Genomic DNA, 19,634 nt, shown 5'->3' with positions numbered 1-19,634 from the left:
TTCTGATTAAATGTACATCCATCTTAGTTTGTATACTGGATAAAAATAAACCAACTCATACAGAAAGTTTTTTAAAAATAGAGTTTTGGGGTGTTTAATTAAAAATGCTTGCAGTATTATGTAATTCTTGAAATACAACAGTTGTTTACTCTGCTTTGATTTCTAAGCTTTCCTTTGATGACAAATATTAATATTTATCGTTTTTCTGATGTTGGACTAATGAGAATCTTAAGTGTTTATGAGAAGGCATTTAAATATTACAGTACTACAGATATGTTTGTTTTCTGATTTATATTCCTGTCTTTAACATCAACCAGGATTTATTTTTTTGTGCTGAATCCTGGGTTGTTCTTCATCAACATTTTCAGTAAACTTTACATAGCCAGAACTGATGATTTCTACATTTATTTGATGGTCAAAGTGAATATGAAACTTCACCAAATAACATAGTCCTATGGGAAAGGTTTAGTTATGATTTATAAAGTAAAACCTGGCATGCATGTGTAACTGCTAGCAGGAATAGAGTAACATTCCAAGTTTAATGACACTCCTCTCAGGTCATACTTACTGAGTGCTGAGTATGTGTCAGGCACTGTGTAGAACATAATTGAAATCAATGATTTCACTTGATTCTCACAACAGCTCTAAGAGCTAGGTAGTATTTTCATCTCCATTTTACAGAAAAGTGAGGCTCAGAGAGGTTGAGTACTTCACTCAAGATGACACAGCAAATGAAAGGCAAAGCCAGAAGTGAGTCCTCAGGGTCAGATAATGGGCTCTTATTTATAGGTTCCTCTCTCAAGAGTCCCTCCTTGACTCCCCAGCATTTGAATAATCTTATTCTCTACAACTATACAATACTTGTTTATTCTCTACAAGTATAAACAACTCATCTGCAGGGAACAACAGTCTTCAGGACAACCCAGACTTTCAGATCTTGATGGCTATGATGAGTCACACTTCATTTTGTCTATCATAGGCCATGCATTGTTCTAGGCATGGAGACAGAGCAATGAACAGCACCAACAATTGTCCCTGCCCTCATAGTGCTATCTTTCTAGAGAGGGAAGATAGATAACATTAACACAATAAACAAAGCATCATCCCCATTATGGGGAAGAAACGGGAGGCTACGCAAATTTAGAGAAATGGTAAAAGGGGATGAAGTCTGCAGTTTCGGTAGATTTCACTTGCCTATACTCCCCGTGCAGCCAAGACTCAGCTAACCAGAGAAATGACTTACAATCAGTAATGGAAGATGGCCCAGAAGTAGTGTGGTACAGTGCAAAATCCAACACTGAATTCTCAGTTAGGGACCTGACATAAATCACTCACCCTGCGACCAGGTGCAGGGGAGACGGCCGTCAGCAAAACAGCCACTACCACTGCCCTTCATAGAGCTTACAGTCCAAAAGAAAGAGAAGCATTGATTAAAAATCAAAGGTTAAATAAAAGCTGTAAAAAGTATAAGAAGGAAGCAAAAGACACAGGAGCTAACTTATAGGAAACTAAGAAAGGTCAATATTCTGCCAATTGCATTGTCTGTGACCACACCAAGTCATTTCTCATCTTTACAGCCAGTTTTTCAAATATGCAAATAAAGGAGAGTGGACTAGATGGATCCAACCAGCTTCTTTCAAGCTCTTTTTAAAAAATCTTTTGAAGCCATGATTCTAACATATAAAAATTATGTATCTCCTCTTCTTTCCACCAATTAATAGATTCCAAACTGTTCCTTCTTCTTCAGTCCCTTTCATTGTGTTCATCTGCCTGACTACTGCTAGGGCTTTGTTCTTGATTTTCACTGCCATGTGGCAGAGAAGTCAAATCAGGCAGGATATGGACCTGATACCGCATTAGGGGGCAGAAGTGGGTATCGCAGATGCTCTGATCAGAACCTAGTGAAAGAAATGAGAAGGAATCGGGTTATACAAATGGAACCTAGGGTCCGGAGAGTGTTTTAACAGGGAACAAATTAGGCTGCGGACATAGTAGGCATTAGGGAAGCATCAGCCAGGATTGTAACTCATGTTCTGGCCAAAGGGAGGGGAAAAAAAGTCTAGAAGTAGGTGCTCAGTGAAGAAGCAGATGAGTGGAAAAGAGGTCTGGATCCAACCACGATACTGAGATCCAGGGACAGGAGCATTACCCATGGGGAAAAAATCCAAATTCCATACTTTGACTTCAGGGCCCTGTGTGGCCTGGGCCCTATCTATACAGCCAATTCATCTGATGTCAGTCTCCCTTGCCCTCTCTATGGTTCAGCCACAGGGGCCTTCTTTTCTCCCTTTGATAGTGTTAAGCTCTTTCCCACCTTAAGGCCTTGGTATAGGCTATTCCTTCTGCCTGGAACCCCATTCTATTAATACCAGCTCTTCATATGGCCAGCTGCCTCTCATCCTTTACTTAGGTCTCTGCTCAATTCTCAGCTCTTCCTCTCTGGCCATTTTATCTCAATAGGTTATTCATCCCTCTTACTATCACAGTATCTTATACTCTTCCTTCTTGTACTTGACATCTTATTGTTACAGGTGTTTGCCTATGTGTTATCTGTCCCCTTCACTAGACTCCACGAGGGCAGTGCTGATATTTTATATAGATCATCCCATTTAATTCATAACAATCTATGAAGTAGGTACCATTATGTTCATTTTAGAAAGAGAAATAAAACTGCAGACAAAAACAACTTGCCATATATATATATGTGTGTGTGTGTGTGTACATATGTGTGTGTGTGTATATATATATATAAATTCTAAACAATACTACTCATTACGTTAAAACAGAATGGCAACTTAGTAGAAGCCACAAAAATCTAAAATCTTTTTTATTCCAAGTGTGGCCCACAGACCAGCAGCATATACATCACCTGGCACCTTGTTGGAAATGCAAACACTTCTGGCCTCACCAGGACCCTTGCATATAGTTCCAGCAGTCCTCGACCCATAGGAGTTGGATCCAGCTGTTCCATCTGCACCAGGAAGCCAAACACAGCTAACTCCTCTAGGCCAGGGAAACCTTGGCCTGTTGTCTTGTGGAAGTTCAAGAGGCTAGAGGAAGCCTTAGCTTAGAGGAAGCTTCATCCCCTGCTCAGAGGAGCCAAGAGAGGGCCTCAGCTATAGATTTTTCTGAAGCTTCCTGGCCTTGTTTTTATCCACTAAGCTGGCAGAACCCAGCAAATAGGCTTTCAAATTACAGTGGCCACCTGTTGTTTTTGTATCCCTAGTGTCACATCCCTCTTCTGAAGGTATCAGCATCTCTCGTTAATCAGGGCCTTTCTGTGTGTACAGCCTTGCAAGCTTTGCACAGCACAACTCCAGGGGGCACCAGTCACATATACTCTGGTATGAATGGTGGCCTCTGATGCTGAGAATGTGGCAGGCCTGCCCCACTTCCTCTGGGTGAATCTCTCCTCTCCAGGGGTGGGCATTTGTGCCACACCTGGCCACTCACAGTACCCCCTCCCACTGGCTATAGAAACAATTCCAAGTGGTAGGCATATGGCCCAAGCTATAACTCCTTCAATCTGCTGTGAATTTTGAGGTATTATGAGCAAATAGATATATTTCAGCCCATACAACTGAGTCTCTCTAAACTTGATGGAAAAAATCTGGGATCTTTAAGGTAACATGTTATATCTGATTATTAAGATGGGAATTTAAGGTACCTTGCCTTCGAATGGAAATTTACGTATCCAATTACAGTGCCCCCTTCTTGACATAATTTTTACCCATCAGGAGTGCTTTCTAACCAGTAGTTCTTGGCCCTGGCTACAAGGTAGAATCACTAGAGCAGGTCTCGTCCAGATCACTTAAATTGGGAAAGGTTGGTGGCACAGGTCTTGGTACCTCAATTTCAGCTGCACTAGAGTCTGACTACTCATCTATCTAAGGTGTCCCAAAGTGGCATCTGGTATGCTACATAGTCTATGCTACCAGGCAGGCTAACAAAGTGGTAGACTACATCCAGTGAAAATTAGACCTGCCACTTTCTGATGATGTAGTTACTGACAGGCAGAGACTAATTTTATTTACACAAGTGGCTATAAAACAAAAAATATTCTTCTCTCTCTCCACCCTGCCATTTTTTGTTATTCTACCTCTCCCACACTCTCTGCATTTGTTTTACCTCCCTCTTGCCTCTCCTGCTCTCCCTTGGATTTCTTGCCAGGATCATTCCTACAAGAGATTGAACTGGAATCGCTAGTACTCCAGGATTAAAACAATCTTATTCTAAGCAAGTTCCAACCCTTCCCTCCGCCTGTCCTCAGGGCTCCAAATGCATAGGTAAACTCGTGCTTCTGGGCACAGCTTAAACATCTACTGACACAACCAAGCAGGTACCACCCTTCAGTTAATGTGGAGTCCAAAGGCAGCAGTAAGTTTTGTGTTTTGCTTTGTTTTTTCAAAACTAAGACGTGGGAAGAAGACTTCTCAGAATATAAAAATTTTGTTCTTATCACATTCCACAGACTTCAGTGATTAAATAACTATAGACTGTATGCTCCTCCAGCCTGGTCTAACTAAAATATGCATGCATTAAACCTTGTGAGGGAGTACTGATACTTCAACATTATCTATGATGGTTTCTAACCCAGTAGCTGTGAGTCTGAAAAACTGCAAAATATACTGAATTTTAATAGAATTCTGATTGTTAATAAAAAGAGGTAAATCCATAATAAAGAACACTAATAAACACATAGAAAGACTCAGAAAGGGTCTTTAAGTTCCAGAATCCTGTCAATGAGTATCTTTTGTGAGCTTCTTAACCAGTTTCTCAATTTTCTCTTCTATTCCCACTTATTCATCATTAAAAGAAAACACTGGCATACATACAAAATACCCCTAAAATATGTAGTTTTTAACTGCATTTAACACTCTGGTAAAAACACTGTTTTTCCCACCCTTTCTCTTTTTCTCTTTATGGAGTCAACAGACTAGAAAAGTAAGGCTACTACATTGTGAAATAACCTCCTGGTGGGCACAAAGGTACAGGAGATGCTAAAAAATGAAATTATGGTGCTGGGTAATGCATATTCAAGCCAAGAATGTTCATGGACCCTTGATATAAGAGTTTAAATATAAATATAAATACTCAAATACAACTGCATGCATTTTCTATGACAGGCAAAAACAACTTTCCAAAGGAAAGGGTCTGAAAGGCGACCAGAATATGCTACCCCAAAATATGCCAGTTTGGCATAAGGGTTATTTGAGTTGAAGGCAATTAAGAACAGCAGATTCAGAAAAAACAAAAAACAAAAAAAGAAAAAGAAAAAGAAACACCTCTGCCCTCCTCCATCTATCTAAAAGCAGGGCATAGATTTTCCTTTGTAAAGGTAACATATTTTCTATAAATAAAAGTGTTCCCCTTTCCCTACCAGAGAGAATTCTTACCTGCATAAACAAACCTTACTAAACAACCTTCATTTACCACACATTTTCCTAGTCATTTTTTCACAGTTTGTCCCCCTATCCCAGAAGCCCAAATCCCCTTATCCTTTTGTAACCACCCAATAGGTTCATTTTGCCTGCTGCCCAGATAGAGTCGGTTTATCAAGACAGAGGAATTGCAACAGAGAAAGAATTTAATTCACGCAGAGCTGGCTGAACAGGAGACCAGAGTTTTATTATTACTGAGATCAGTCTCCCTGGAACATTTCAGAGACTGGGATTTATTAAGGATAATTTGGTGGGTAGGGGGCCAGGTAGTGGGGAGTGCTGATTGGTCGAATTGGAGATGAAATCACAGGGAGTCAAAACTGTCCTCCTGTGCTGAGTCAGTTCCTGCATGGGGGCACAAGACCAAATGAGCCAGTTTATCAATCCGGGTGGTGCCATATGACCCATCAAGCGCAAGGCTGGAAAAATATCTCCAGCACCAACCTTAGGTTTTGATATTATCCCCAGGAGCAACTGGGGAGATTTAGAATCTTGTGGCCTCTAGTTGCATGACTCCTAAAGCATAATTTCTAAACTTGTGGCTAATTTGTTAGTCCTAGGGGGTTTGGGAAAGGGTTGTTAACATCTTTGTTCCAAAGTTAAACTATAAACTAAGATCCTCCTAAAGTTAGTTTGGTCTATGCGCAGGAATGAATGAGGACAGCTTGGAGGTTAGAAGCAAGTTAGATGCGGTTAGGTCAGATCTCTTTCACCATCATAATTTTTGCAAAGGAGGTTTCACTTTGTCTAGTTTCTTCTCCACATAATATATAAGCTCCCAGACCTAACCACCTCTTATAGAGTCTTCACTTCTTTTTTATGAAGACCTCTGTATGCATATGTAATAAATGATTTCTCCTGTTAATCTGTCTTTTGTCAGTTTACTTTTCAGTGCCCCAGGAGCAGAGTCTAAGAAAGAGAAAGAATTGCTTTTCTTTTTTCCTCCCTCACAATCACTACATTTATGGAGTATCAAGAAAATTAAAGGTATGTAATCAAATTAGCTTAATTATTCTTCTGCCTTGACATGGAGTTGGGGCAGGATGGGGATAGGAAGAAAACTTTATAATAGGCAGCCTTTCTAGAAGTGGTTCATTTCAATGGTTCATTTCAAGCTACTCAATTAGAATGTAAGAATATCACCAGTAAAAGTGAGTGGTATTTTATCTGAACAATTGTTTAAACCTGTTCAATAACAACACCACAGATCATGAAAGCATGTCACTGAGTTTCTTTGGAACACAGTTTTAATGGAATTATAGCCCCCCACAACACCCCCAGCTATGAGAAATGAGGTAAACTAAGTACAGGACAAGAAACACGGAAAACCCTTAGATAAGCACAGCAAGAGATACAAGGAGGGTGGGGGAGAAAGAGTGTCCCTGACAGTTAATCTCAAAGATAACTAGTGCACAATTTATAGTAAGTTCATCAAATTCCATGACAGATTTGTGAAGGTGCTTTTCTTTCAACCCCAAAGCCTTCAAAATGCTACTTTCTAGATATTTCATTCCCCACTCAGACCTTTTACCTACTGGATTATACCCGATTCATTCCACGATGCTGTGTTATTAGAATCAGTGGCTTTCAATCTTAAATGCGCTTTAGAATCAGCTGCGAATCATTCCACAATGCTGTGTTATTGGAATCAGTGGTTTTCAATCCTAAATGCACTTTAGAATCAGCTGGGAAATGTAAATAATAAACAAACAAAAGAAAACACACAAACAAAAAAAACACCTGCTCCCCTCCCCACTCTTATTTCAGTTATCTGGATGGGACTAGCCCCAGTGATTCTAACTTACAGCCAGGTCTGAGAGCCACTAGTTGGAAAGCAATCCAAACAAATTAAAATTACATAATGAAGGAATAAACTTACATTAGGAGGCCAGGTACCTCGAATTCCCATCTTAATAATCAGATATAATGTGTTCATATAAGGATCCCAGATTTTGTCCATCAAATTTAGAAAGACTAAATTGCATGGGCTGAAATATATCTATTTGCCCATGCTGGGGTTCAGGACATAGTACCCCCAAATATTGTAAGCTGAAGGAATTTGAGATGACAGCAGAAGCCAGAAGGTCAGAGGTCACTCTCTGACCTTCCTTCTGCCCTTCTCCTCTGAAGCAGGTCATAAAACCCAGGAAGAATTATCTGGCCTTCTCCTGAAGCAGGTCTAAGACCCTCCTGTGAAAGGTTTCTCACGTCCCATACCTGGAGTAAAAGAACATCCTTATCTCTGAAGACAAAGGGTTACAGAGAATCTGAACAAACAGGTCTTGCTACATTTCCTCCCATTGTTAGCTCATACTTCCTTATTCAATCATACTTCTACACAACTATCTACTTCTTCATCAAATCTAGCATAAAAAATACACAGGTTTACCAGTTTTGGGGGTTTTCATTTCATTATGAAGAATCCCATGTCACATAAAACTTACGTTAAATAAATCTGTGTGCTTTTCTCTCTTTAATCTGTCTTTTGTTATAGGGGACTCAACCAAGAACCTGAGGGTGAGGAAAAGATACTTCTCCTCCCCTGACCCCATAATACTCCAAGTTTTACAGAGGATTGAAGAAATTCCAAACATCATATGATAGAGGTAAGTAAAAACAGTAGAATTAAAGGTGATCTAGTCCTCTTAGTATTCAAAATATGATAAACAAGGAAACATAGAGCAGGATGCATCAACTTGTGCTTTTTATTGATAATGATAAAAACAAAATCATTAGCTACCATTTATGGAGTACCAGTTACCGTGGTAAGCACTTTCAATGGGTTACCTCACTGAAAACAAAAAACATCCCTCTGCAATAGAAATTATCACTCGCATTTCACAGATGAGGAAATTGAGGCTCAGAGAAATTTGGACACTTTCCCCAGAGTCACATACATAGAAAGTGGCAGAACCAAGATTAAAGTCTAGGTCTTTTGCTGTATCGAGTCCATTCTCTTAACTACATCCTCTGTCACCTAGACCACTGAAGAGTCTCGCAAGTACTTACTACTCAAAGGATGATCCACGGACCAGCAGCATCAGTCTGTTAGAAATACTGAATCTCTGATCCTTTCCAGGTCTTTAATTAAATCAGAATCTGCATTTTAAGATCAGCAGGAGACTTGTATGCACATTAAAATTAAAGAAGCACAAGCATACATACTTTTCCCACATCAACTATTACCTCAGATAAATTCATTACCCATAATGCATCCATGCATCTATACTTTTTAAAAACTGATTTACTTTGTTTTGAAATATGTATCCACTGTGGAATGGCTAAATCAAGCTAATTAATATGCATTACCTCAAATACTTATTTATATGTGGTGAGAATGTCAGAGGTGTTTGAACCAGAGCAACCCTATCTTCAATAGGGGCTGGATAAAATAAGGCTGAGATCTGCTAGGCTACTTTCCCAGGAGGTTAAGGCATTCCTAGTCACAAGCTAAGATAGAAGGTTGGCAGAAGATACGGGTAATAAAGACTTTGCTGATAAAACAGGTTGCAGTAGAGAAGTTGGCTAAAACCCCCCAAAACCAAAATGGCGCCGAGAGTGACCTCTGGTCGTCCTCACTGCTCTACCCCCTCCAGCGCCATGACAGTTTAGAAATGCCATGGGGCAATGTCAGAAAGTTACCCTATGTGGTCTAAAAAGAGGAGTTATGAATAATCCATGCCTTGTTTAGCATATCATCAAGAAATAACCATAAAAATGGGAAACCAGCCACCCTCAGGACTGCTCAGTCTATGGAGTAGCCATGTTTTTATTCCTTTACTTTCTTAATAAACTTGCTTTCACTTTACTCTATGGACTTGCCCTGAATTCTTTCTTGCATAAGATTCAAGAACCCCCTCTTGGGGTCTGGATCGAGACCCCTTTCTGGGAACAAGAACACTTAAAGTCTATACTCTTACTAATCTTCAGTAATACAATACATTGCTATACAACCATACTTTCATGAAAACAAATCCAATAATTTCATTTCCCCATTTAAGGCCATTAAACAGTTTCCCAAATGCCCTTGGAATAAGGTCGAAATGCAGGTAACCAAACTCTGTATAATATTACTCAGGCTCACCATTCTCAGCAAACTAACGCAGGAACAGAAAAGCAAACACCACATGTTCTCACTCATAAGTGGGAGTTGAATAATGAGAACGCCTGGACACAGGGAGGGGAACATCACACACCAGGGCCTGTTGGGGGGTGGGGGGCAAGGGGAAGGAAAGCATTAGGACAAATACCTAATGCATGCGGGGCTTAAAACCTAGATGACAGATTGACAGGTGCAGCAAACCACCATGGCATATGTATACCTATGTAACAAACCTGTACATTCTGCACATGTATCCCAGAACTTAAAGTAAAATTTAAAAAAAGAAAAATATCCTCATGAGGATGTGGAGAAATAGGAACACTTTTACACTGTTGATGGGATTGTAAACTAGTTCAACCATTATGGAAAAGAGTATGGCAATTCCTCAAGGATCTAGAACTAGATGTACCATATGACCCAGCCATCCCACTACTGGGTGTATACCCAAAGGATTATAAATCATGCTGCTATAAAGACACATGCACACGTATGTTTATTGCGGCACTATTCACAATAGCAAAGACTTGGAATCAACCCATTTGTCCATCTGTGACAGACTGGATTAAGAAAATGTGGCACATATACACCATGGAATACTATGCAGCCATAAAAAAGGATGAGTTTGCGTCCTTTGTAGGGACATGGATGCAGCTGGAAACCATCATTCTTAGCAAACTATCACAAGAACAGAAAACCAAACACCGCATGTTCTCACTCATAGGTGGGAACTGAACAATGACATCACTTGGACTCGGGAAGGGGAACATCACACACTGGGGCCTATCATGGGGAGGAGGGAGGGGGGAGGGATTGCATTGGGAGTTATACATGATATAAATGATGAATTGATGGGTGCTGACGAGTTGATGGGTGCAGCACACCAACACGGCACAAGTATACATATGTAACAAACCTGCACATTATGCACATGTACCCTAGAACTTAAAGTATAATAAAAAATAAATAAATAAATAAAGTTGTTGAGAAAAAATGGGCAAATGATGAAATATTAAATAAACTCCATGGAGACTGAAAAAAAAAAAAGAAAAATAAATCTATTACTCAGGCTCACCTCTGCAGCCTTATTCTCTCCACCTCCTCCAGCCATTGATTTTCATACCCTAGGCAAACAGACCTTCTTTCTGCTCATCAAATCCCAACATTTCCTCCCTCCCTCCCTCTCTTCCTCCCTTCCTCTCTTCCTCCCTTGTACTAGGTTCTTCCCTGCCGAGAATATACCCTCATTCACCCCATCACTGCCTCCCTGCCAACCCCATTTACTGCTCTCACCAGAGCAGATGCAGTGCCTGGCACAGAGTTAGGAGCAAGATAAATGTGCTGAATAAAAACATGTTTAGGATACTGAGGGCCTCCGCTGTTTCCTTTGTCCGTCTCCTCTGCTGTTGCTGTGATCCTCATTCCTGTTTCTCCTTCCCTGTTCCCTGCATCACTTCTTTTCAGTAACTCACCTCCTTATCAGTAACCTCATGGCTACTGAAGTTGTCAGCTTTAGAAAGAAGCACTGCCACATCCCCGTGGTCATTGCCCCAGGATTATTCACCAGCTGAATGACAACTGCCTCACTCTAACCCTGAGGCTCCTGGGATAGGCCCACTCCTGTCTAGAGACGGACAGAAGTTCCCACTGACAGAAACAGACTGCTTTTAAATCAAAGATTTAATATATAGGTGGAACCATAGATCAGGGACCTCTCAGCAGGCAGTACCGAGCCAAAAGCTTCACTATCTCTCTGCCCACACAAGAGAGTATCACTGTGCTGACAAGACAGGTTATCAAGAGTTGTGAGGAACTTCATATTTTAAATGTGATGACCAAGTGTGCTACTCTAAGAAAACAAGTGGCAAACAAATCCTTTTATAATACAAATATCTGCCTCAAGTTTTAAATCTTGAGGAAATGTGAATTTTCATATATCAGGCTTACAATAACAAAAATAAGAGCTATTATATTTATCTATTGACTGCAAGCTGTTAAGAGCCTGACAACATGCTCAAAGCTTTGAACACACTTTCTTCTTCATCATCACTGTGAGGTAGAAATGCTTATTATCCCTATTTTAAGAGAGAAAACCAAGGGCTAAGTAACTTGTCTAAAAGGCACAGCTGGGAATTAAATCATAGGTCCTCAGACAACCCCTCTACTGCTTCTCTGCTATGTCTTACTATTTGGATCACTTTCTCTTCTGAGAAGTCACAGATGTGGACATTCCCAAAGAGACAACCCCTTGGAGAATGACCTCAAAGGCTGAGATTTTTCCCTGCAATGTACATGTTGAAAGCAAAGTAACCTCCTACATCTTATATTTCAAAGGTGCACTTCTACATTAAAAGAGTAAACAGATTCAGTGAAAAGATGTGGGAACAGGGTGCTTATGAATGCAACGCCACAAGTACTTTTTCAGTGTCTACTGGTGGTCACGCACTGTGCTGGAAGATGAATGATCAGACTATCAGTTGGGAGAGTGTGGGGGTGGGGGCACGGGGTGATGAGGAGAACTTCTCAAATAGACTGTTTCAGGAATGTTTAGCCAACAATTCATAAAACTGTTACCTTATTACCCAACTATATGGAAACCATCTTTCAGAAGAGACCAGAGTTACCTGCCATATTATCTGTGAATATATAATTGAAAAGGCCAATATGTCTTCCAAAATGGAAGTCACAACTTGTTAGATTTCTGATTGTTCATATTAGAGGGTCAGATTTTAACATGTGAATGCAAACATAGTGTCAGAATTTGTTCTCAAGTGTCTGAAAGAACAAAAGAGAAAAGAGTAATGGGAGACAAAACCAGACTAATTTCCAAAATGGAAACAGAGCATGTTGAAGTTGCATGAATACACAAATAAAGATGGGGACACAAAAACATTTCCTAAAGGATTCTATCAAAGGCTGCAGGAAAAAGGCCAAGACAGGGATACCAAATAGAAAAGCATAAGCCTGAAAAGGTTATCCACACTACTGTGAGGACTCCAGAAACCTGCCTTCTTGCAGAAATAGGATGCTTTTGACATGAGGGCATGAGATGAAGATTGCAGACTACTTTATACCACTCTCCTCATTTATAAAATAAGAGTTAGATTAGATGATTTATAAGGTCCTTCCAGTTCGAATGCATTAAGTCCTTATCATCTATGTGGTCCCTGCACGTTAACAGAGATGACCATATAAAGAAGCTCAAAACATATTTGTTGAATTCATAAAATATTACAACCTTACCAATAATAAGATACTTTACAACAATTGCTCCTGGTCTGTGGCCTTGAAAGAACAAATTACAGGAGAAACAATCATCTACAAAGCTACACATCTGCTGTTCCTGCTAGCTGACTACTGGGGGAATGAAAATAACCTTGGACTTGAAAATAAGATGCTTGGTTCTAGTCTCATCTCTGACACAAACCAACTGTGTGTGTGACCTTGGGCAAACTGCTTTACCACCTGGGTCAGTTTCCTCATCTCTAAAATAAAGGTATTCTACAACGATATACAGCTAGCATTTGTGGTACTTTTATTATAGGCCAAGAAGTGTTCCAAGATCTTTGCATTAGAATTAAATTATCTCAAAGGTTTTTGCAGCTCAAACGTTTAGTGTCTAACTACAGAGGCAACATGGTATAATGAAAATATTAAAAATTCTGTAACCAGAAAGGTTGGACTCTCCCTTGGCTCTGTAAGGTAGGGTCTTTCTCTAAGCAGACATTGTTAAGCCGAAGGGCTTACAGTCTCAGTCCTTTTATTCACCAGTATTGTAACTTGAACAAGTTACTTAGCTTTCCTAGCCTTAGTTTTCTAATCTGTAAAGTTAATATAAAAATGGTTCTCACTCTCATATAGCTTTTAAGAGGATTAAATCATATCATACATATTTTATTGAATATATATTTTATTGCCAGCTGTGTAATCATGGGCTATCTTCTCAAGTTTTTTCTCATATACAAATGGGAAATGTAGTATTAAAAAGAGATCATGTGAACATGTTCTAAATGGTCGAGTGTTAGTGGTTTTGAAAGCATGTACATTAATACTTGGAACACTGTATACAACAATCCCATATCTAATACTTAGAACAGCATATGCAATCAGTAACAACACACACACACACACACAACCCTAGACTTCTTTCTTTACTAAACATCTCTAGTCCAGGTTGCAGCAGGTGGACAGAGGCCGGCAGCCATGAATGCAGGTCCACATGGGAGTTGTAGTTCCGAGTCAAGCGGCTGCTCTACAGAACGTCTAGAAGCGAGACTTCATCTCCCAGGAGACATCTCGCCGGGCAAAATGGCACGCCACGAGGTGGAGTACCTGCCCGACGAGAAACAAGGGGCGGGACTGCAACTCCCAGGAGCCTCCGCTGCCCAGGCCTCCGGCCGCAGGCTTAAGCCAAGGCTTAACATCAGATGCGAGTAGGGACCGCCCTGGGTAGTCTGGGCCCGGCCCGGGTCAGAACCTTTCTAAAACAACTACTGTGGGTATTTTCCACTGGTCCCAGCACATTTCTGAGAGACCAGAATAATAACAGCAATAAATCTGCAAGTGGTAAACTTTCACAAGCATGACCTCAATTTAGATTTCGGCTTCAGGCAGCATCCTTGGGCCCCTTGACCTGGGAGCACTGGGCTCCTTATTTCCCAGATAAGCGCTGTGAGTGGCTGTTCCAAGGTAGCACAGCGAGGGCAGAATTTAAGCTTACAGAGAAATCTGCAGATGCATCTCAAGTTCCACTAACCTGCCTCCTTCACCCCGCCACCCCCAACTTGGATATACCTTTAAAATCCCCCCTTTGACGCTAAAAATAAAAACAACAAACCATAAAATATGTGTAAGAAAGTCCGACCAAGTACCGACGAATTCTCCCACAACAATAAATTCGATGCCTTTTTGTCTGTTTTTGAAATAGTAATGTAAAATTATCTCCCAAAATGCTGCCTTCTCTGTACTCCGCTTTGCTACTGTCCTGCGCACGTGTTCAGCAACCCCTTAGGAGAACCCAGAGCTGCGTGTTTAACACAGACCTGTTGGGACGGATTTTCGCTACTTGTCTATGAAACTGACGAACCATCCCAAAACGGCGGGTGCCGACCACACCCCCAGAGCCAAGAGCTGTGGCGTTCCCGGAACCGCTGGCGTGGCCCCGTGCCTCAGTTTCCCCACGTATAAATACAGTGGAGGGGGAACGGGTTAGGGCTGGGGTCGGTGCTTGGGAATTAGGGGGCCCGAGTCCCCACCCTGAGACCCTCGTGGGGCGGAAGAGTCCTCGGGACAGAAGCCCACCGCCCCGTGAGCGGCGCCGGCCCCACTGGGCTCCGGGGTGATGACCAGACGCGCGTGGAAACCCAGACCCGCGCCCCAGAAACACTATTCCACTTGGGCTTGCCTCCCCGCCCCTACCTTCCAGGATGTTGGCAGCTGGGAATGAAAGGCAGAGGGAGGGAGCGCGGGGCCGGAGCGCCGCCTGGGAGTGTGCCCACTGGGTGGCCGCCTGAGGGACCCAGGAACAGAGGGCAAAAAGTCCTGTGACGGGACAGAGCGGAGCGGGGACTGCAATTCCCAGAAGACCCAACGGTAGGGGCGGGACCAAGATGGCCGCTTGTCTGGGGACAGGAGCGGAGGCCAATACGCGCAGAGCATGAGCCTAACCCGGGCCAATTGAAAGCCATAGTGACAATAACCCAGATTCAGGGGCGGGAAACACTGACCACGGAAGACAAGTTAAGGTGAGAATCCCCTTAGAAGGGGGTTTTGGGCATAAGTCGCACAATGTTTAGCTTTTTCTAACTAGAAAAAGAAACATGATTCTTTTCACGTGTAATGAAAGGCTGTACCGCACTTTTGCTTTCTTCCTTACTCCCAAAACGCGTTTAACTTATCCCTTCACGACTCCCCACTGACTGGATTTCTTTTCACTTCATTTCCCCACTCTGGATCTTTCTGAATTCCTGAAGCCTTTTTTTCTTTATGTGTCCCTCAGAAACACAGACTCGCAGTCCCTGGCTTGATCCATCAAATGATGTGGTCATTTACGACTACGCTCAGCCCTCCCTGGCATCCTAACAAAATTGCACCACATGCGCCCCTTCCCTTTTCCTTTCTGTCTTTTCTGTGCTGTTTTTCTTCTTAGCACTCGTCGTTACGAAGCATTGTATAAAATTTACCTATTTATCTTTTTTACCATCTTACTTTCTCACTAGAATGCAAGATCCATGCAGATGTGGATTTTTGTTTTGGTCACTGTAGTCTTTCTAGCACCTAGAAAAGTGCCCAGCACATAGTAAATACACCGTATTTTCAATAATTGAACGAAATCCAGTGTGACCTTTCTCCTCTAGTCTCCCTTTCTCTGGTGCAGATGAATTCAACGCATCTCTGACCACCATGGTTCCTTGTGCTTGCTCCCTTTTTTAATCCAAAATCATTATTGATGTAGTATGTGCTAAATGCCATGTGGGTGCTGGAGAAATCATTGATTCAGACCCAATTCCTAACCTCAAAATGCTCTGAGTCTAGTGACATATGAAAAGTAAACTTAATTTTGCAATAAATGCAATTACAAATTGCAGAACACCTAAGTAATTTTCACAAGGTCATGCAGCTCCTAAGCAGGGACTAGATTCCTGCCTCAGACTCTTGCCATTACATAAGGAAAAACAAAGAGCAGTTATTCTTAAGACAAATACTAAGATAGGTCCCCATTTTCCTTAGCACCATTTCCTTTCTCTATCTCTCACTTTTTTCTTTGTCCTGATTCATTACATGCAGGCGATTACATCAAGTCTTAGATCTCTCATCATTTCTGATATTTGAATCCCACGGAGAGTAGTATGGTGTCCTACAAAGTGTCCTGGTGTGAAATTCTGATGTCCTTGGAAGCTTGAGTCTCAGAGAATATCACACTGGATTATAGTTCATCACACAGACACCATGACCACATAAAATATTATCAAATTGTGAATAACAAAGTGAAATTGAAAAAAAATTATAGTTAAAACAGCAGGAATGTGATCAATATATGTACAGACTGATTTTGTGCATAGAGATTAAAACCCCTGTTCAGGCTTCCTAGCCTAATCTTATGTCAATTTGGGGTCATTTCCTGTAATACAATTCTTTGTTCTTTTATGAGCACAGACTTAGCTCAGCAGTCCCAGCTATTCTCAAGCTGATCGACATGAAAGATTTCAACACATGTGTCAGAAGCCAGACTAAACGTGGAAGAAAATCAGGAGCATATGAAACTGGAAAGCTCAATAACTTTCCTCCTCCTGAGAAAGCATCAGCTTGTAATCATTACGTCTTCTACTTAGCAGTCAAAAGGCAAATATCATGAACATACTCGGGATCTAAACAGTGGTGTCTAATGATTATTACACTGTTGTCGGATAACCTAATATGAGCACATAGGTATTACTTCAGCTGTGGATAATGCTGACTGCTGGGCTCAAGGTCACCCATGACCTTGAGCAACAGATACATTCACAAAGAGCATGAAGACATGGCACTTGCCTTGGATTCAGGACCTTCAAGTGCCAAGACAATCAGTGGGAAGTTACTGTCTGATCTGCAACTTGACTGAATTAATAACCACCTTAGTATGGGTTCTCCGAGAAGCAGATCTGGAGACAGGTATTCAAGAGCAAGTATTTTATTTAGGAGATTATTGCAGGAAACACCAGTAAGAGACTAAGAAAGTGAAATAGGGAAGAGAAGACCAAAAACATGGCTTATCTAGCACATTACTGCTAAGGGCACCCAGAACTTAATCCTCCTAGGAATCTCTAGGAAACAATGTGGAACACATACCTTAGACTGAGTGATTCCACCAAGAGGACAAGATAACTGGGTTGTTTAAACACCAATACCGTCAGTCAATGACTGGGGGCTACTTTCAGGGGTTGTTAAGACCCTGGCTTGTCTGCCATGCTCTAAGAGTAGACAGAGTTGCCTCAGTGGCCACAGAAAGCCAGAGATAGAAGAATTAAGAGTCAGATTGGTATACACTGAAATAGTAAGGGAATATAGCATACTGGCAGGGCACCAATAATATCTGCTATAGGTGGCTTTGATTTACCACAAGCTCATGTCACTGAAACTAACAGAATAAGAATAAGTCAGAAACTAAGTAGATAAATACAAAAAGCCCAAGCAGCCTACCACCTTGTATCACTCATGAGCAATTCAGATAGATTGTACTTTCTGAATCCTCACTAAGACATACAAACCAAACAATAGCAAAAGCCTCATTTATACTGGGGAATAGGAACTCTTTACTATAAGCATGTAAATAGATGAGCAAATCAATGGGCATTTAAGGAGGGTGCTTTGGGAGCTTTGGGGTGTGGTAGTGCAAGGAGAAAGAAGATTAAGAAAAGGGGAAAAGGAAATTTAAAGAAACATGTTGAAAACATTGTGTTTTTCATTTTATGGACTTGAAACATGAGTAAATTGCGTGGATATTTTAAGAAAGTAGCATCAAGATCTGGGTGACTTTTAGACCCAGAAGACAATTTTGTGAAAGACTTCCATGGATTGTGTCATTATAGCACTTCTTCATAGCAAATATCTTTACTTGAAATTATAGCCTCATTTATTTGTCCTTTTGTTTATCCTCTGTCTCCTTCAAACAAAAGGTAAACTCCATGAAGGTAAGAACTTTGTTTTCAGGCCAGACACGGTGGCTCATGCCTGTAATCCCAGCACTTTGGGAGGCCGAGGTGGGCGAATCACAAGGTCAGGAGTTTGAAACCAGCCTGGCCAACATGGTGAAAACCCATCTCCACTAAAAATACAAAAACTAGCCAGGCATGGTGGCTCACACCTGTAGTCCCAGCTACTCGGAAGGCCAGGCAAGGAATCACTTGAGCCTGGGAGGCAGAGGCTGCAGTGAGCAAAGATTGTGCCATTGCATGCAGCCCAAGTGACAGAGTGAGACTCCATCTCAAAAAAAAAAGGACTTTATTTATTTTTGTATTCTTCAGAAGTCGGCACTTAATAAATATGTGGTTAACGAATGACTATATTATGACTAAAAAAGCAAACAGGGTAAGTACTAGAAGAGCCTGACATTTGTACCACTTGTATCATTCAACTAAATCATAAAGGTAAGAGGCACTGGTAACTACACAATAATCCCCCATTATCACAAAGCTTAGGGCCATCCTTGTGTGTAGAAAAACTGGGGGTCACATAATGTTCTTCAGCTTTAGTGAAACACTTCGAACAGCATCCTCCTCAAGCACACGTGGCCTACAGGGAAATCTTTACCATGGAAACAGAATTTCAAAACTAAAAAGGCCATAGAGGTCAAAGAGTTCAACCCTCTGCATAATTCATCTTAACCATATGTTACAGGTCATAATTCAGACCTTCAGATGAGAATCTTTATTTATTTGTAATTTATTACAAATTTGGGATTTATTTGAAAAAATATCTAATACCAAAATATTATATTAGAAAAGAGGAAAAACAATGCATTACTTTCGCAATACAAAGTATAGAAAGCTTGGGAAACTCAATCGTACCCAAATGCTCTAGTCTGCTTCACACATTTTTCAACCTGTGATCATTAAGCTTCTTGGCTACCATTGGAGAATTCTGGTTGCTAGTAAGAGCCATCTTATGATGTGCTAAAAATTTGCTAAATTTTTCACCTATGTTTTTTATTCTCTCATCTTCTTTCTCCCTTTGTTGTTCTGTGTTAAATGTATTCCTTGGGTAGATTTGTTCATCAGATATTTAGAGATCTATTCCCTATAGCTAGTGAACATATGCATACTGTCTGCTTTTAACTATACCTCATAAATAATCACACTTAATCCTTCTTAGTGCCATCTTTTGCAATCATCTTCCAGTTACCTAGAACATAAGGTGCATAAAACTAAGCTCAGTGTCCAAGCTGTGATCTCAGTAGGGTGGCTCAGAGATAAGCGATGATTTTTCATCACTCTCTTTCAAGAAATTATGGCTCTAAACTTATTACCCTGGTTTCACTGCAGCTTTAAAGACATTTCATCATTCTAGAAGACCCATTAAAAGCATTTTCTAAAAACTAAAAAATATAGTAGAGGAGA

The 19,634-nt window shown here is 40.9% G+C and overlaps 1 protein-coding gene across 1 annotated transcript in view; it reads right to left on the bottom strand.

The window, feature by feature from the left end:
• The window catches only part of FHIT (fragile histidine triad), a 1,487,281-nt gene extending 1,472,162 nt beyond the window's left edge, over positions 1-15,119 (bottom strand). Inside the window, exon 1 of the mRNA XM_011947204.1 lies at positions 14,959-15,119. The gene's annotated coding sequence lies outside the window, so the exon portion shown is untranslated. The remainder of the gene's footprint in view (positions 1-14,958) is intronic.
• Between the last annotated feature and the right edge of the window lie 4,515 nt (positions 15,120-19,634).

Source organism: Colobus angolensis, unplaced genomic scaffold, assembly GCF_000951035.1.
Source record: "Colobus angolensis palliatus isolate OR3802 unplaced genomic scaffold, Cang.pa_1.0 Scaffold26, whole genome shotgun sequence".
Lineage (NCBI taxonomy): Eukaryota > Metazoa > Chordata > Mammalia > Primates > Cercopithecidae > Colobus > Colobus angolensis.
This window is presented reverse-complemented; position numbering and strand designations above follow the sequence as displayed.